The sequence below is a fragment of the Lepisosteus platostomus genome, chromosome 4 (genome assembly GCF_059453375.1).
Source record: "Lepisosteus platostomus isolate fLepPlt1 chromosome 4, fLepPlt1.hap1, whole genome shotgun sequence".
Classification (NCBI taxonomy): Eukaryota; Metazoa; Chordata; class Actinopteri; order Semionotiformes; family Lepisosteidae; genus Lepisosteus; species Lepisosteus platostomus.
Genome location: NC_142614.1, coordinates 50,793,174 through 50,807,916, shown reverse-complemented (window position 1 = coordinate 50,807,916; position 14,743 = coordinate 50,793,174). Strand labels below are relative to the sequence as shown.

At 36.8% G+C, this 14,743-nt stretch overlaps 1 long non-coding RNA gene across 5 annotated transcripts; it reads right to left on the bottom strand.

Annotated features, from left to right (window-relative positions):
* Positions 1-3,495: 3,495 nt before the first annotated feature.
* Positions 3,496-14,535, bottom strand: LOC148673388 (uncharacterized). 5 transcript variants are annotated; one of them, XR_015936011.1, is made up of 4 exons: positions 14,403-14,535; positions 5,728-5,870; positions 4,096-4,268; positions 3,496-3,987 (listed from the first exon to the last, which is right to left on the bottom strand). It is a non-coding gene; the product is annotated as an uncharacterized LOC148673388 (long non-coding RNA). The 5 variants fall into 5 exon arrangements; XR_015936008.1 differs by lacking the exon at positions 4,096-4,268; XR_015936009.1 differs by lacking the exon at positions 4,096-4,268 and having other exon boundaries at positions 14,408-14,534.
* Between the last annotated feature and the right edge of the window lie 208 nt (positions 14,536-14,743).

Below are 14,743 nucleotides of genomic sequence, written 5' to 3'. Positions count from 1 at the left end.
TTTAGATTTTGGCACTGTAAAATATTTCTAGGTTTGCTGCTTTGTCCAATTGCAGATGAAGAGATAAGTCCCAACGTGCAGATAACTGGGCTGACTAGGCTTGCTTTCATACAGCAAACATGCAAATGTGGGACATTTTAAAATGAGGTTACTTAAACAGATTAGAAGCTGTGATTTGGAAAATGCAACGTTTTAACACATTATCGTTTCTTAATCTGTTCTGGCTAGCTCAGTAACTCCACAGAATTTTTTTCATGTGTAAGTGGAGCAATATGTATTAAACAGTTTAAAACAAATCTCATCATAATTTTAAACAGAGAGAAGGAGATGCTTTGAAATAATGTTTGCTTTGGAAATAATTTCATTGTTTTCTGATTGACGGGTTAATTATTGGTGCTCTGGCTCAGTGTACTGTAGCTTTGTGTGTAATAGGAACCCCAGATAATAAAACAATTAAGATATTCATGTCTAGATTAGATTAATTTCAAGCAGTGACCTGTCAGTTTATTTCAAGATATTTAGATAATGTACGAATGAGTTTCTTAGAGGGGCAGTATTGTGGCACAGTTGTTAGCATTGCTGTCTTACTGTGCTTGGACCCTGGGTTCAATTCTTGGGGTGCTATCTGTGTGGAGTTTATATATTCTGCTCATGCTTGGGTGAGTTTTAACCAAGTGTTCCACTTTCCTCCCACAGTCCAAAGACATACTGGTAGGTTACCTCGCACATGGGAAAATCGTCCCTGGTGTGATTGTGTATATGTCTGTGTTTTCTCCAATAGACTGGCATCCTGTCCAGGGTAACCTACCTTGTGCAAATTGCTTGCCAGGATAGGCTCCAACTCCCTCTGACCCAGTATCAGATAAAACAGTTAAAAATAGATGGATGCATTTTCTCAGATTTTCACTGTAAAACTTATGAGAGGGAAAAGGTCAGTGCCACACATTCTCAAAAAGAAAAGAGACTTCTCAGATCTGCTCAAAAAGTTCCAATTACCATTTGTGTGTGCCCCCTCATTTAAAGGAAAACTCCCAATGCCTCTTTCATTATCTGTTCTCATAAAATCGACAATTCTTATAATGAAAACCCACATCAAGTCCAAACCTCAAAATAATTAGTTTCAGTTAAATTTGTGATTTAACTGTAATTACAGTTCACAGACCATTTAAGTCTGTTGAGTTTCTTCTTTTTTATCTCATAGTCTAATTAAAATTTCAGTTTTTCTACAGCACAATGAAAGACTTTTTTAAGTTTAAATGCATATTAAATTAAATCTGTTAGTCTTACATGAGTTTGAGAATAGATGGTATGTTCGTTGAAGTTAAATTATTTATGTCTTATCTCATTTTTCCCCATTTTGTTTTAAATAGTTTAATTACTTTGCCAATGGGCACCATGTTCTTATCTTTTGTCATTCTACCTATAGTTCCTGCCACCAAGGCTGCAAGAAGACAGTGTGTGCATGTTACAAAAAAGGATATCAAAGGTTGCATATGATTTACCTGATGAGTATCAACATGCACAATTGTCTAGATATTCATTGTTCATAAAGTTTAATTCAAATTGATTTTACCAGTTACTAATAGTCAAAACAAACATTTTTAGGCATGAACAAAAGAGCAAAAAAAAGACCTGGACACAGCAAATATTTGAGACTCGACCTATAAATACAGTTTCTTGTCAGCATCAGGTCAGTAGACTGTTCTAAGGTGAAGGCAGGTACTGTACTATGACTCACAATAAAAAAATCGTTACTCAGTTTATGCTGTGCTTGTTGATAGACCGTGCCCATATATGGAGAGTTACGTTCAGTAGCTTGCAGTCCCACAAGGAGTGCAAAGCCATTCTCAGCTGAGAGGGCTTTGGCAAGGTTCCTTGTCTTATGTGGCAATGCATGAGATTTGAATAAGGCCTTGGCCACAAGGACTTGCCCGTTGTACCTGAACTTTCACCTGAATACAAGTGGCTTGAATCATGCCACATCAAAACGTTTCTGATAAAACCATTAAGCATGGGACAACTAAACAAAAACCATCTAAACTGAATCCTTTTTTGGCAACTCACTTTGCACAGTTTAATCATATAAAGGTACACAAGTTAGTACAGTTCAGAGCACCAAGACATAGTCTAAGGTGATACGCCTAGGATCAACTTCCTATCCAAAGCTTTTATCAATATCTCTGGCACAACTGATTGATAGTAAATACATTAAGGATTTCTTCTCAATTCTCCATTTGAAGGTTTTACACTGCTTTGTATTTGTGAGAACACACTGAATGTTTATAACATAGTGTGGATACCAAAATGTGTAATCCTGTTTTTTAAAGTGCATTTCATTTACTGCATTTAAAGACATACCTGTACAGACCTGCATTTTTCCACAATTATAAAAAGATTGCTTCTCCATTATGTTTTAGGGCTTCACATTTGTATTAATAAGTTTTATGTTAGGTCATCCATTTATTCATTATAGAAAGCTTAATTCCGGGAAGGACAACAGCAACTCAGAGCAAATTCCAAAAGCACAGAGAGCAATGTAGGACTACACCATAGATAAAATGACAGCACACCCCGGTCACACAAATACTGTACCGGTACAGTACAGAAACAACAACTAAGCTAGCAGTCCTTCTATACTGGATTGTGTCATGGAATATGTTTCTGAACACTAACAGCAGAGGTAGAAAATACAATGCATATTTCAGCTGTTTTTTTCACGAAAACGAATACCTTCATCGTAAATTTTCAGTTGACATGAAGTCCACAATTAGTATTCACTTAAACACAATGCATTTGAAAAAAAAACCTGCATGTGCCCGTTGAAACATTCTGCAGGTCTGAATTCCAAATTTTGTTGATGAAAAACTATTGTGGGCCACAGTGGAATATTCTAATTTATTTTGTTTTGTTAGACAAACCAGGGAGAGTCATGGTCTATACGTGCCTCTATTATAATGACATGTAATGAGCTAAATGCCTAAATGTGGGTATTTAAATGCAAATTATAATATTTTCGACACTGACATTAATTTTCTTTGTGCACAGATTTCCTCCACAGTGCAAACATTCCTCACTGTTCACCACACATTTACAGCAAAAACCCAAACTGCTTAACAACAAACATGAGTCAAACATTTGTCCTTTTTCTATAGAATACTTAGGAGTTGGGTAAAGAAGCAAGCAAGCGTGAATTATTGAATAGTTCAGTTTAAGATTAATAAAAAGCAGATTATGCATTGCTGTATATTAAAAAAGCTCATACATATGTTTCAATATATTATAATGAGTTCATTGACTTGACATATACCGTGTTACGAATCCTAAATACACCAGTATATTTTTCACACATGCAATACAGTATTATGCATGATTTTATATATGTATAACACTTTTTTGTGTCCTGTAATCAAGTTTTGTATTTGGAGATACTCAGGTGTTTGTAAGACACGGGACATGCGTGAAACCTTTATCTGCACCTTAATGAACATAAATGGCTTTAAAGCATTTTAATTGATATTTTTATTGAATGCCCTATTGTAATGCAAAACACAAGTTTTAATAAAGTACATTTGCAAAATAGTACAATGAATATTAACTAAGGTTGGTCATTCAGAAGGTATTAAAACCTACAGTTTATGTTGCAATAAATTGTTTAAGTAACTTTTGTTTGGGCATTATGTTAGTGAGCAATGAATATCAGTCAGTCAACACTTGTGCGATGGTCTCTGGTTACCTTAATCATGTGTTCAGCGTGCGAAAATGACAAGACTGCCTGCAATGCAAGCGCTGGGGTGCTAGCATTCCAATCTGCAAACACCACACTCCTGCTGTGAACCTCACAATGCGACAACCCCTTTCACAGCGAGAGGCACAGACTGTCCTCATCTTTGCATTCGACATCACAAGACGACACAGCACCAAAAAAGTTTAAATGGACTTCTACATCGATACGGTAACGTGTCACCTGCCTTTTGAAGATTCCACAATCTGAGAAGAAAAAAAAGAGGCAAAAGAAATTTAAAATTAGATTTTTATGCTGGGGTGGCAGTAAGCGTTTCTTCCACAAAAACTCAATTAGATTGCAACCTGAGACACCTTCTGTATGGAGTGTATGTGTGCTCACTTGGTCATGTCCTTTTCTCAAGGAGCTCCAGTTTTGTTTTTCCCCACCTCAGAATGACATTCCATTTTGGGTCCCTTTATCTGTTGACCTGCTATAGATGGACAAGTGTCTAATCCAGAGTGAGAGCTGGCACATGACCTCAGTCCTGCGAATGGATAGATGGGGAAAATAATAGAAAACTGACAACTTTAACATAAGTAGCTTAGACTGTTCACTGTGAAAACCACTTTTAAAATGCCAAATTTGTGATTTGTTGAAACCTATCAGTTCACTGACAAAAATTTCCCTTTAATCTTGGTATCCTCATAAGCTCAAAGAAGAATGGGGAAACTCATTGTCTGCTCTTTCTGTGAAATGTACTTAAAAGACAGATCAGATCAAAAGCCTCAAAGGATATTTGTGTGTGAGGAGGCTGTCCTTCCTTCTGAAGTATCACTTCATAAAAAAAACAAAAGAAAAGTACAGTAAGTATTTAAAAATCTGCACTGTTATGTGTTTTTTTTTCTCATTGACATTGATGTCTTTTGAAGCCTGGTGTTGTTTGGCGTTACTATTGTTAGTTTTAGTCATCAGCTCAGGTGACCCTGTGTACTTAACATCTCTTTATCATTCCTGCCTCAAAGGAATCACAGCCTGAAGATCTTGGCAGGAGATGAATACAGCAATACTGGATAATTTAAGCAAAGAAAATGCTCATTGCTGACTCATGCAAATGTCTGGGAATATTCAACAGTTTCTCCCCATTAACAGTCACGCTTCTGTTTCATTGCTCTGCTGCATTTAAGCAAGTTTAGTCGGGACACTGAAATGCACTGACTAGTATGGAAATGACAAATTTCCTGTCTGTATTTTATATATTAATTGAAAAGTAGACACAATCAGGCATGTTTCATGGAAGCATGCAGTGCCAACAGACATGAACTATGACTCCACAGTATATTAACAACAACAAGAAGATTTGTTTTGGCTACTCCATAGCATGCCTGAAATGCACCATGGAATTTTGAAAAAAAAAGCTAGCTCATTCAATTATCCTCTACATGTTGTTGTACAGGTGCATTTATACAGTGGTGCCATCTAGACTCAGCTGTGGGGAGAAGATACATTAATACCTCGCCAAACAATGCCCCACTCCTCCAGGAGCTGGTCCCCCCAGTTAACCATGTTTCAGTTGGCCAACCCTGTTCCTAGGCAGTGCACTTCATCCCCATCGGGCCTAGCACACAAACTACCGCACAGCCTGGCTGAGACCCCATCAGTACAGCCTAAACTATATCTTCTCCAAGCGTTCCTTGCTTCCCGAGTCCCACAGGCTAAACCTTTCTCTTTCCCAGCTAGAACTTAAGTGCAGACTGAAACCCTTTTCATTTTATTTCAATATACAACATGTTGAGCTGATCGTTTTTTGAAATTGCAGTATGACGTTTGCTGTTGTTGTCCCAGCGGGACTTTGCTTCTGTTTCTACTGCTCACAGGTGTTTGAGGTTGGAGCATTGACCACGTTTCTTCAAGGCATTCTATAAAATGCAGGGTTTTGGATACACAAGTAAAATGTACAAGGTTAATTTGGTTTAAAAAAGGCAGCTTTCAGATCTTACGAGTACCTTTCATGTTTCTTCTTGTGCTGCCTCACTCAGAGGTGCATGGCCAGATGGGAAGCAGCTCTTTTAAGCCAGCTGTTAGGTCTACCTGGGAGGCAGGTGTCTGGTTACAGCTGGTGTCATCCACAGGGCCGCTTCTCTTTGTGCTGCTGACGAGAAGAGGAGCCTTCATGTTAAACTCACCACATCAAAAGCAGCAGGTGAGTTTCCCCCAGCCACTCTCTTTGATACTTTTTTATGACTTTGTTCTATACATCTCCCATATGCTTTCAACCTCTGGCCTTCCTTTGCTTAGAAGGTGATTAACATGAAGGTTGCCTTCCGCGGCTAGAAATGAAAAGAGAAAGAAAATGATGGTATCAGCAAAAATAAACACAGAAACAGTTCTGTGTTTTAAAAAAGCCGGGCCGCATGCTTCTTTGCTGTGACCACGCTCAGATAAATGGATAGGGGGAAGCTTCACAATGTGTGTTGGATCATCATAGTTTGCCTGGGGATAAATATTTTACCAAATGAATAAGACAAAGAACTATTAAGTTGTTTAGTTACCACCCAAAAGAAGGCTGATTTGTGACCTCACTGCTCCTTCTCTTTGCATTAGATGAGACAGCTGGCACTGGTAAGGTAGTACCAGCAGCACACTGGTCCCAGAGATCCCAAGAACATTTGAAGGTAGAGGAGTAACAAAACAACTACTGAACGAAGACAAATTTGGGCCATATTTGGATGATGACACAAATGTGAAACTAAAAGGTTATTAGAGTCAGATTCTGGTATGCAAAGTCAGTAATCAGTAGCAGCAAGGAAAATAATTGCATTGTAATGTAATGTTTGGAGATATACTTTACTTTGCACCATTTTTGAGTGTCAACTGTTATGCCACCCACGATTTTCTATTTTCGACTAACTCGCAATGATATCCAGCTGATATAGAGTCAGGAGTTAACTCCACCATGCCTTGCATTCCCACACACTTGATATCCCTGAATATCCTACTCATGTATTGTGAAAGTCCAGTAATACAAATTTGTATGGCAGATTTGTCCTTTTATACAGAGCTTGCAGTTTGTCTCCTGTGGTCTTATATAATTACGCCATGCAAAACAGAAGACTATGAGTGCACTGTAAATTATCATAGCACACATTTATGTCTTCACACAATTTATTTTATTCAGATATTGTATTGAACGATTTAATAGATGCAAACACCTAACATAAATAACACAATTAAAACATAGAAAACAAATTGTTACTCAGAATGGGACTCTTGGATGTCTGATGAATTTTAAAGCAAAGATCTCGTTCAGATTATATTACAATAAAGATGCATGAAGAGTAGTACAAGAGTCATATGAACTGAAGAAGATAGTTGGATGCAAAATTATAATACATTTTTGCATTTAAATGTTGTTAAAAAGAAAGTATTTTACTGGGTTTTACAACATCGGTTTATGCATATACATAACTTGTTATAGAATTGCTAATTACTTGCTTTCATAAGAAAAAATCCAAATCACACTATACGGTCTTAAAAATGGTGCTTAGTTTTTCTCTGTCTAGAAAGCCTTTACAGTTTGTTATTCAGTAATCTTATAAGATAGCATTGCTTACTGGTTTTGCCAGCACCCAAAACACTTGATTATACTCCTCTTGTGTAATTGTAATACCCAGTTAATATAGCAATTTGTGATTGAGGTTTTGTTTTCTTCTGACTTGCACGAACACTTTAATTCCTTTACACAGCTGTCTGCACACAGACACCATTAACTGCCACCTGTGAACCTTCAACACCATTTGATAATTACTGGCAATAGTTATTATACTATATTATATATTATATCATATATATCCTAAAATATACTAGTGTATTCTTCTTTTCTCCTATTTTGGTTAAATAAGAGTATATAATATTTTTCATATCACCTTTCATGGTGCATTGTCTCAAGGCACTGCACAAGAAAACAATGAAACAAGAGTTAGATACACAAATTAATAAAGTGAATTAAACAGATTTAAGAGCTATGGTATATGAATGAGTTTTAAGACAGGCAGGCTAAAACTGAAAGATCTGACTTGAATTGGGAGATCATTCCACAGCTACTGAAAGTTTTCCAGAGTCCAAAGACTGTTTAATGTATTTAATTCATCTGTTGCTTTTATAGTTCCTTCTGAGTAATGAATCATTTATTTCAATGAATGTGCCTCTCAAAAGTAATAGCGTCTGCACAGAGCATGACCTCTAAATATTCACAGGAGGACATGGGCAAAGACTATTCACCACTGTTGCAAAACATAAAACAGTCAGTTAAAGCCAGTTATTGCAGTCAACACCAGTTTCCAGGCAGATAGGTTTGTGTGATTTTTTCAGCCAATTCTGTAGTCTTAGCATTGGAACTCTGCAGACAATCAGTTAAGAAAGAACAGACAGTTTCAGCCTTTCTTCCTGCTGGCTCTCACTCAGGTATGTGAGCTGATAAGACCAGAGCAGACAGACAAGTCATTTCTCAAAGGTGCAGTAGATCCAATGGGTATGAATCCCTGAGCTCAACAGATCACAGCAGTCACGCCCCTCTGCTACTGGTTTTGCTGCTCTGAATGAATAAAAACCAAGAACTGTTTTACAAACAGATCAAGTTAATACAGTTTTCTATGGCAGTAAATGAAAGTGAATTATGATCATTAGGGTTTTTTTAAACTCCATACTACTTTTAGTTTAAAATATGAACCAGTAATAAGTCAAATTAAAGCACGTCAAACTGAATATCTTTAATTATGAATACCAAGACTTATAGGGTTGGCATGACTGAGTTTTCAGATCAAAATTAGCTATGCAACATGCCTTGGTTACTGCTGTATATTGACTCCAGGAAACCCACTTTCTGGCAAGAGGTGGAAGTTGATTCACACTTACATAAGAAACCAAACAAATGTCTTGAGAAATAGATGGACTATGAAATTCATGTTGGTGAGAAGCTTTTAATAAGCTCTTAAAGCTGGCACATGCATTGTAGAAATTATTCTGCTGTCATCTTCTCATATTTATTTTTTTTGCATCGGATGTACTATAAACCACAATGCTAGAAAAGGGAGTTATATAACATCTCACTTTGGTTTAAAAAGATGTTATGAATTATGGTTTATTATAGTTATACCTCTAGTATCCCAGAATTATAAAGAAATTCCAAATTCAATAAAATAGCATTCTTACCTTTCCTCAGGTAGTGTATTAGTGATATATTATGGCTGATGCACAGTATTGTTTTGGCTCCTTGGTGTTCATTTCTTAAATGTGTTCAGTTAAATTGTAAAACTGGTCACATTGAAGTGCTTACAATCTCACAACTATAACTGACATTAATGAATGACCTTGAATTTTAAAACTTAATGACTGATTTGTATAAAATCCTTTGCAAATGCTAAGTACACTGGTTAGTTTCATATTTGTATGCACTCTCAGTAAATATAAACAATATTCTGAAAAAATTCAACATACGAGTACAAAAAACAGCTTGGGATAATTGTTATGTAAATGAAAACTATGTTTTACTTCTTAAAAAGTCAGTGTTGCTTGCTGTTTGGTGCTACACGGGGTTACATTTGTGCAGGTTAGGCCAATGTTTGTTTCTCTTTCTAGTCTATTCATTCTGTGATGGTGGTCTGTAACTGCAGATTAGGGACAATTTTAGAGTTTGAGGAGGAACCGATCACAAAGCTGGCTTTGTCCTTGCAAGGCTAAATGGTAAGCTGGCTTTCCTGTACAGTGATTACTGCAACAACACAGCGGTGATAAGACACTGAGAGCAGAGGCGCTCTCACATGCTCTAATAAAAGCCTGCCAGGACAGAACAGGTCATGAGCTCTGTACTGAGAACATAGTGTATTCAGCATTGCATACTTAACTCGCCGGACCTTAAATACTGTTACATCACGTCACTGCAACATCTAATCAGGGAATGTGGAAAGCATTGTTTCAGGCCTAGCATGGCTGGATGTTTGCCCTGTGGAAAGTGAACTCTTCTGGTTAAATAAAGGATTAAATCAAATAAAAAGTTTTTTATTTTTCTTTGAAGATTTGGCCAAGATTTATGTTTTTTCACCCTTAAGGTGTTCACTTCCAGCATTCACATTTGACCAAACATATTCCTTTTTAAATGAAGGGGGAAGAGAGAAAAGATTTGCAAAACACTGCATATGCTGCACAAACATACAGTACATGCTCATCTTTTTTGGAGATATATAAATATACATTTAAACTGAAAACCTAACTTGCTTATTGCTTGTAAAATATTACACAGAGTTACCAGTGAAAAGCAAAGGTAGCCTTCATTATAGTGAGAGCAGTTATATTACATTTGATAACATCAATAGACTTTAATGACAACTGTTTTCCCGTCTGGTGAGTAAAACCTTTGAGGAAGGTTGCTATGCTGTTGTGCTGTTACTATCAGAGTCACAACAACTTTTGATATGAACTTACAATGTTTCTGGTCACTGATTTTGGGACCGAAATGTCATAAATAAATGAACCGGCAAAAGTATAAATAACTGAAACAAACACATCACCATTATAACTTGTTATTGTTCTAAGTACCTGTTGGCTGCTTAAGAGCAAAATAAGCTTTTAATAAAACCTTGATTTAAAATCGTAATCTTATTTTGTTTATGGAAGGCACTTTTCTGTCCTCTCAATAACATCTGTGTGCTTTTCAAACCTCTATTTAATAAAACACACTGTAAAATTTAAGGAGTGTGGTTTCTGTGCAGATGGATCTTACAATTCAACAAACGAGAGAGTTTTTTCTTTGTGTTCTGTGTTGGTACTGTGGTTTTAATGCTAGAAAGACCAAAGTGCTGTGTGATTGTTAGGTTTACTAATGATGGCTGCTTTTTTGTCCATTTCTGTCCTGTTGAACCTCAGTGCTACCTTTGATTCTTTTGTTCATACCGTTTTGCTGATTAGACTAGAGAGGGTTGTTGATATCACTGGTACTGCTTTTGTCTAAGTTTTTCCTAACTCATGGGAAACAATGTGTTCAAATAGGGCATTGTTCATTCTCAGCAAAGGTGGTCACATCTGGCTTTCCATAGGACTCTGTTCATGGTCCTATTCTTTTAATATCTATATGTTACTAATAGGTCAGATTCTTTGTAGTTATGGTATCAGTTTTCATTTTTGTGCTGGTGGCCTCCTAAATTTTGGTTTGCATGAAATATGACATTAATAAAGCACTAACAATCTTGTTTCACTGTTCAGATTATGTTAAAAATGCTTGTTTCAAGCCTTTTTACTACTGAACACAGGGCAAGCCCAGGGTTATGCTGATTGACTCTCCTTATCAGTTCTGAAAACATGTGAATCTTAGTTCTGGAATCAGTCCAAGTGCTAAGTCAGGAAGCTTGGTGTAACCTTTGATCTGAATCTTGCATTTGATGCTCATGTTCACAATGTTGTGCACGTGTCTTTTTTTAGCTTTGTAACATCTCTCATATCCATTTACATCTCTCACAATCTAATGCAGGAAAGCTAACTGATGCTTTTGTCTTTTCCAGACTGAATTATTGCAGTGTAGTGTTTGCTAGTGTATCCAAGCATGTTCCTATCTAGCTCTAGCATGTTTAGAACTCAAAGAATCCTAAATAAAATGAAAATGCATGAGCATATATCTCATATTTCAGCATTCTTGCACTGACTTACTGCAGATTGCAAAAGGAAATTCAAAATATTGCTGCTCACCACTCACCTGCAAGTGTCCGAATGATTTGAGTAATGCATCCATTAAGTATTCCAAGAAGGAAGTACAATGTGCTGAAAAAGTAAGGACATCCCCTTTTATGGCTTTATGGTTTAACATATTTAGACATATTTGACCTTCACCTAGTCCATACTGAGTCTTAATAGTGGATAAAACTAACCACATCTGACAAATAACACACAAAATTCTACTTGGCCACTTTATTTATTTAAAGAAAAATCAGCAAGCATTCAACTTTGTGTGAAAAAGTACTGTATGTGCACCCTAAATCCTACCATCTCAGTTAAGAAGGCATGTAGAATCAGGAGCACCAAAACATGTACAAATGATTAGTTGATCTCCAGAAAGTGATTTCCACCTATATATAAAATCTAAAGAGCTAAAGACTGACATTTGAAACACAAGCTGAAAGATCACATGCTGAGTTATTTTATGTTTGTGGCAATAATGTGCCCTATCCATCTAGTATCACTTCCTCTCCTTAGAGTCACGGTATGGGTATATTTTCTTATCAATTTGCATGATTGTGTGTCAATGTACATGTTTGTGCAATTAAATGCTTGAATTTATTTTTTGAAACCACTGCCATGTTTGACCTTTAATTGCAATTTGCAAGATATCATGTGCAGTTCCTGTTAAGCATCTGTTTAAAATGATATTTTAAAGAAAGAAAAAGAGAAAGAGGCTTCAAGTCTGTGGCTTTTCATTTAGATCGAATTTAGATATGTTGTTAGTGATGCATGGAATGCCACAACAAATCTGGTTAATGTCAAAGATACAAGTAAAGGTTTATTTCATGCTGAAAGAAAAAGAAAAGAGCACAAGGTTTAGGCTGTGGAGTCTTGTTATCACACTTTCTTCTCACACCTGAAGAAGGCCTCCCAACCAAAACATTGTGTCTTTGTGTCTCTTTTCTTTTCCCTTCAGCATGGAATAAACCTTTACCGGTCCTTTGCAGCCTGTGCATGCTTACACAGTTACCCACTTGAACTGATGTCAATGATGGTACTTTACTTAAATTTTATATTATTCTGTGATAGATTGTCTTCAGTGTACCTCTGTGCTAAGAACTCCATTCCCATCTCACCATACATGTTCAGATATCCTTAGCAATGGAGCTTCATCCAGGACAAGGAACACAGAGCTCTTCACAGAAGTCACATCCTGAGGTCTGTCACTCCAACACTTTCTTTTCAGTTGTAACAGCAACCAGATGTCTGCCAATATAGAGTACCTCCAACGTGTGTAGAGAGCATGGATGTGTATGAAGATACAGTATGCAATGACAGCAAGTCACAAAATGTAGGGAAAGGTGCATATTACACAGAGATGTGCAGGGAGGGAAGAGTGCACAAAGGTCACCTTGCAGTGGGACACACACACTCTTTGAAAGAGAGGAAGAAGGCTTAAACACTTTCCTCCAGTAAGAAATGAAGGTTGAACTGTCAGGACAGGACTGCCCCTGTATTCATGATCCTGTGTGTTCTATTGGTGGCATAGTTAGAAAGAGATATCCTCTTGCCCATTGGACATCCCTTGGGCTGATGGCTACTCTTTGAAAGCAAACTCAAGACCATGGCTGTTGTTCTAATATATTTGGAGTTAAAGGTAAACATTTTAAGTGAGAATAATAAAAAAATAAAGTACCGGGTCATTAATAAAGGCAGGAAGCCAGGAGCTGTAATTCAGGAGTTGTAACTCCACATCAAAAATTGAGCTAACCAGCACTTGCATTGTCTGAATAAATGTAGGTTTGTTTACTTTTTAAAGTGAAAACTAACTCTCTTACTCTTTGTATGGTACCATATATAAGGACTATAACTACAAAGGCACCCATGCCAACCTTTAGATACTGATTTTTGCCAGAATCTAAAATGATAATCCTTCAAGATATTTAAAGTTCTGTTGTGATGTATTCAAATCTTGAAGAATGCACCTGAGATACATTAGAAAAATAGCAAAGGTGTGCATTTCTATGATCAAAGGTGATACATAAAATATGAAATAGAAATAAATAATCTTAGCTCAGCCTTTAAAATATTATTTTCTACTATTTCCAAGAAAACATAACCTATTATCACTGCTGTATTCTACAACTCGAATGGCTGACTTTAAGAACAAAACAACAATATTTTGGCTGTGCTATTACATTCATTTTGTCTTTCATTTCTTCAATAAAAAGTTAAATATACATATATACTAAACCATCAACCACAATATTATTTATTGTATATATATATATCATTTATTTAATACATTTTTGAAAAGTGCCAGACCCAGAACACCAGTTAAGGACAGTTTTATGATTGCATTTGCTTTTGCAATGCATTATTCTTCAAAAAGGTGTCATTCTTGTTTTCCAAAAAACTAAGGAATTACAATTTCTTTTACATAGTGCCCAAATAGGAAGTGCCAGTTATTTAAGACTTGGTGCACCTCCATAGCAAGGAGAGCTCCGCTGTGACTGACAGGAGATGTAGTCTTGAATGGAGGCATGACATATCCCAGTGAGTCTAGTTGTTTGCAGAAATTGTGCACCACCACATAGGGAAACCTCTCACACTCAGATAGTGACATAGTCTGAGCTGCATAAAGCTCAACCATTATGGGTAAGGCCACTCAAAAGCTCCAGGAAATGTAAAGTTAAAAAAAATAACAGGAGAAGAATGGATTACACAGAATAGTTTCAGTCTACCGGGGTTCTCATAGCTGAAACTACCTATATTACCCCCAATCAACCTCAGCTCATATTATCACTGGTGAATAGATAGCAGAGCAAGGAAACAGATATGACTAAGATTGCGCTAGAGACAATTCAACACAGTCAGTACTTGCTTATCTGATTAGACATCCATATTATTTAGACTTGTAAACTGTCAAATATATCATTTCAGTAGTTCAGCCAAACCCTAATAATTTGCTTACCTCACCTGTCTCAGACAGCAGCTACCCGGCCTTCAGGAGAAGGTTATCCTAACGCTCCTTTTATATCAGAGATAAACCACGGATCTGCTGTGATGGTGTTGATACAGTAGCGTGAGTAATGCAAATTGAAAATATGCAGCATTGTGATGCGGATGTGGGTACGATTAGAGTTATACCTCCTCCTACACTTTTTAAAACTCCGTTCGAATATCTTTGGTTAGTACTAAGGGTGGCACAGTGGCACCGTGGGTAGCATTTCTGCCTCCCAGCCTTGGAGCCCTGGGTTTCGTTCCCGAGCTGCTGTCCTGCATGGAGTTTGTTTGTGTTCACGTTGGGTTTCC